This window comes from Mirounga leonina, unplaced genomic scaffold (genome assembly GCF_011800145.1).
Source record: "Mirounga leonina isolate KUSES-001 unplaced genomic scaffold, KU_Mleo_1.0 Mir_127, whole genome shotgun sequence".
NCBI lineage: Eukaryota > Metazoa > Chordata > Mammalia > Carnivora > Phocidae > Mirounga > Mirounga leonina.
Window position 1 is genome coordinate 15,536,466 of NW_023270316.1, and position 4,736 is coordinate 15,541,201.

Genomic DNA, 4,736 nt, shown 5'->3' on the forward strand with positions numbered 1-4,736 from the left:
AGCCACATATTGTATGATTTCACTCCCATGAAATGTCCAGATCAGGGAAGATGACAGAGACAGAAAGCAGATCTGTGGTTGCCAGGCCTGGGGGTGGCAGGGAAATGGGAACAAATTGATTAATGGGCTTGGGGTTTCCTTTTGGAGTGATTAGAATATGCTGGAACCAGATAGAAGTGATGGTTACACAACTTTGCAAGTGCAGTAAATGTCACTGGATCACACACTCGAAAATGGTTCGTTTTATGTGAATCCTATCCAAATAAAAAATAATAAAGAATCTGCAATAAATGCTAGTCACACCACCTGGGTCCAGAGGCCAGACTTAGGAAAAGCAAATTACCTGAACTTGTAGAGGCCACATCTTCCGCTGAGCTAACTGTAATTGTGTCACCTTGGGCTAATTTCGGAGTCTGATTTCCCAACTGTGCGATGAGATCTTGTACCAAATTAGTGGTTTTCAAACTGCCATTTTTAAAGCTACTTAACTTTGTGAAAACAAAATCTGATGTAGAACTTTAAATATCCAAGACAGACAAAGATAAGCTCAGTGAGGGGTCTGTCCAATCCGCTCCCTTTTACCATCCCTGGCAGCCCCAAAGTTTACCTCTTTGCTGTAGTGCTCTAGGGTGAAGTCGAAAATCCCCCAAATATATGATTTCTAAACTCAGGATCCCATGGCCTCTCCCTGTTTAAAAGCAGAACAGCAAGATGAGATATGAGTATCAGTATCATGTATATTGCTGTTGATAGATACATGGCCTGATGAAGATTTAGGAGGGAAAAGTGTAAAACCGAGAGTGACAGGGGCAACCAGATGAGGGCTGACTGGAGACTTATGGCAGCTTTGAGTGTACGGGGCCCACGAGGAGGCCCCACGAGGAGGCCCCACGGCTGTCACTTCACCCAGAGTCTAAGATAGCCTAATGGGACCTGATCCAGAGGACCAAGAATAAGCCACTGCCTCTTGCTCAGGGTTCAAGATTCCCCTGGGCCACCCGTGGGGAAAGCAAAGGGTTTTTGTCTCATCGAGGAGATGATGACTGGGTATGGGAAATTTTACACGGGGATGGAAATCACAGAACAAAACAAGAAGCCAGAGGACACTGACTTGGTCACTATGATTTCACCAATTTCTTATCACATGTGGCATGGGTAAGGGTTCATTCCAGAGTTGGCATCCTCCACAAAGACATCAAAACATCTATATATGGAGCCCACAGATCGACTTTTACAACATGTGAGGTTATATACAAACTCAACAACCTGGCCAGAATTTCACAGCCCGGCCACTCACCAACATCCCCTCCTGACTTGTGTCAGGGAGATAGTCTTCCCCACTTCTCCCCAAAGACTTAAGATCTGCCAGGAAGACAGGAAGAGATGGGGGAGGAGAAAGAGTGAAAAGTTTTAGCTGAGTGGAGCTGGGTTATCCTTTCATAGTAAATTAAATAAGGCCTGGATCCAGAAATGAAGATGACTTTCATACGTTCTTGGAATCAGAATCAGAACTCTGTCGGTGGGGCCCAACATGATGTGCATTATCATGCCCTCCAATGATTCTACTTTATATGAGTTTGAGACCCCCTTGGAGATCTTCTGTTCCAATGAATTCCCTAATTTTAGAGCCCAAGGCCCAAAGTTCACCCAGCTGAACGTGTGAGCTAGAAAAGAAGTTGGAAATTTGGACGTCTTAGAAATTATGTTTTAAAAAAGAAGCCACATTTCCTTTCCCCCCAAATTAGGGGAGAATCGATGCTTCCAGTTTAAAACCTGATTTTCGATTCATCAAACGTGAACTTAACATGCACAGTTCTGTGCTCACTGCTGTGTCCTCAGCGCTCGTGACAGGTCTGGCAAATAATAGACAATAAATATTAGTTATAATATGAATCAGCTCCGACAAAGACGGTGGGCAAGTACTTTGTCCATTTTCTTGTGTGATGGCAGGGCCTCTGCCCAACTTGTAGAAACTTGCCCAGGTGCAGAGATTCCCCAAACACCATTTTCTCTCCCGGGGAATTGTTTTGACAAGGAGCTCAGCTTCTCACCATCTCCACCCAAATCCTTCTGAAAGTGGACTGAAAAGGAAAAATCCATCGTGAAAACCCACAGGCTAGGAGAAGTCTCTGAAATGCTACCCATGTAAAATTTCCCCTAATTCTTATCCAGACAACTTTCTGAGCATCTGGGCAACTTTCACTCATTTTAAACAACTAAAATTTTGTTTTTCCTTTACCAGGAAACAAATTGAAAATGCAGACTTAGCCTCTGTGAAAGCTTTGCTTTTTAGAAACGGGAGGAAATGTTGAAACGAAGGTAAAAGGAGATCCCAGGCTGAGAGAAATTAAGAAACAAAACTCATTTTTCCAAAAGAGAACTGAAAACTGTATGTATTTCCTGTATGGAAAGAGCGACATCAAAATGCAACAATTGTATGTAATTGTGTGTAATAATATCCAGTCCATCTTTTTTCTCTATAGCAAATTCTTGACTTGTCATGCTTTAATTCATAATTGTCTCTTATTTTTTTCTCTGATTTATTGGTCGTCTAATAAGAATATTATTTTAAATAGCTTTTATTTTTCCACTTTTCTTAAAATTATTTTCCTAAAAAAAAAAAGTACCATCTGTACCAGGAGAAATTAGGGGCATGTTTTATTGGTTCAATAATCTTGACATCTGATGGGTAAAGGTCAGCATTACCATATACTCATGGCTTATATTACTATTAAAGATCTTTACTGAAGAGCAAATTATATAATACAAAATCTAACAACTATACCTAATAAAAAATACTGTACAATTAAGCCATTTACTTCAGAACCACATGAACTTTGTGATCAAATAACTTACATCAAACTCTTTAAATGGTACACCTCATTTACTGACAAATTCTAGACCACACAAACATTTTAGACCAGGAACAATTTTTTTTGGGGGGGGGTCTGTTCTTCCTACTATCTCTTGTACCTCAATTTAACAGAATAAGCTGTCTGGGGATAGGGACAATGCAGAGCTGATTTTTTTTTTATTTATTTTTTTTAATGGTAGGTAAGTGGTTTCTGGACCTTGATCTGGAAACTGCCACTATTGCTCCCAAGTTCAGAAGGAGAGAGTGGATCTAGGAAATCAGCTTTGCTAAAAGGCACATCTTCTCTGGGGTCAATTTTTTTTCTACCAAAGAATCCTATCCTTGTTGACAGCAGGGATTCTCCCAGCCTTAAAGGGCCAATGATTTCTCTAATATGCCAATTGAAGCAAGTCGTCCATATTTTGCTTAAAAAAAGATCAACCATCAGTCATCAGTAATGCAGCCAATTCTCCAGGCAGGCTGCGTTGATGTCAGTTCTCACTGCGCCTGGAATTTAGGATCCAGGGCTGCTGCTATTGGCAAAGCTGCGTTAATGAACTAACTTCCTCTGAGCTTTCATAGTAAAATACTAAAGTAGACTAAAGACACCACCAAAATGATCAATAAATAAGAGGAGAATGGTCTTAAGGAATGAAAGCCCAAGTTCATGAGCAGAGCTCCAGAACTAGTCCCGTGTAATTGCCCTTGTAACTCTATGAGAGCCTTCTTAATTCCCACCTTCAAAAAAAAATGGGACTAATAAACGTACCTGTAATCAACTCAATTATTCTTTGACCTGCATATTTTCCTAGCACTTTTCTCAGCCTTGGGCAAAACTCTCTTAGCCATCGTTGAATGCTCTGGTCTTGGGGAAAGCATGAAATCCCGTGTACTATAAAAAATGTGAATGGTGTTGTAGGGGCCTTGCAAATGCACTTATATTAGCTAGATATGCAAAGAAAAAAAATCACTTCTTTTTTTCCCCCTCTATAACTGATCTGCTTTTCATTGTTGACAATACAAGTAAACTCGGCCGGACCCACTAACTTAAGCATATGTTTAAGGTAACCTGGTCTCTTATGGATAAATGCTCACTTTTTCAGATTTCCTATCCTTCCCTCTCCTCCCATCCAAGATGGCAGTTCTGTGTGTACATCAAAGTGACAGGGAGAAGTGGGGACTTGGGTCTATCAGTGCTGGTCCTTTCCTAACCCCGTGTCCATTCCATTGGCAGAAGAGTCCTCTTTTCCTATTGAGGAGCCCATTTCAGGCCCCTGGGTGCTGTGGCAATCTCAAGATATGTCTGTGACCCCCATTGGCCTCTGTTGTGGGTGGTCCACCTGGGAGACCTTAAGATCAGGGACCTATCATCCCAATGCAGTAACTGTCTACAAGGCTTACAGGCAGTCCAACAGCCAACATATGCATCCCTCCACAGGCTCCTGGAGAATTTGGGGTGCCTTCTCTGCCCCCACACAATAGTTGACTGAGAGACATCCTGGGGACCAAACCCAGGCCCTCCTCTGCCACCCTGGTGGGAGTGGAGCCAAGGCCCCTCTCTGCCTGAACTTTCCCCACCTAGCCAACATTCCCCTGCCCCATGTCCCATTCATTCCCTTGGCCATACCTACCCCTTTACCTATGTTTGAGGTTGTAATGGTGAAACCTGACTTGCCAGGAATAGAATCCACCTGGGATGAATGTTTTTGAAATATTATCCTGATGAAATATGAATTTCCCATACTAAGGATCCTAAATACCTCTGAAAGTGTACCTCCTTTTCCATTCCCACTGCTTCCAAACTTATATGCTTCCCAACCATCCCATAGGTCAGTGGTTTCTAACTGATTATCAGCATCAGTGAGGAGCCTTATAAAAATAT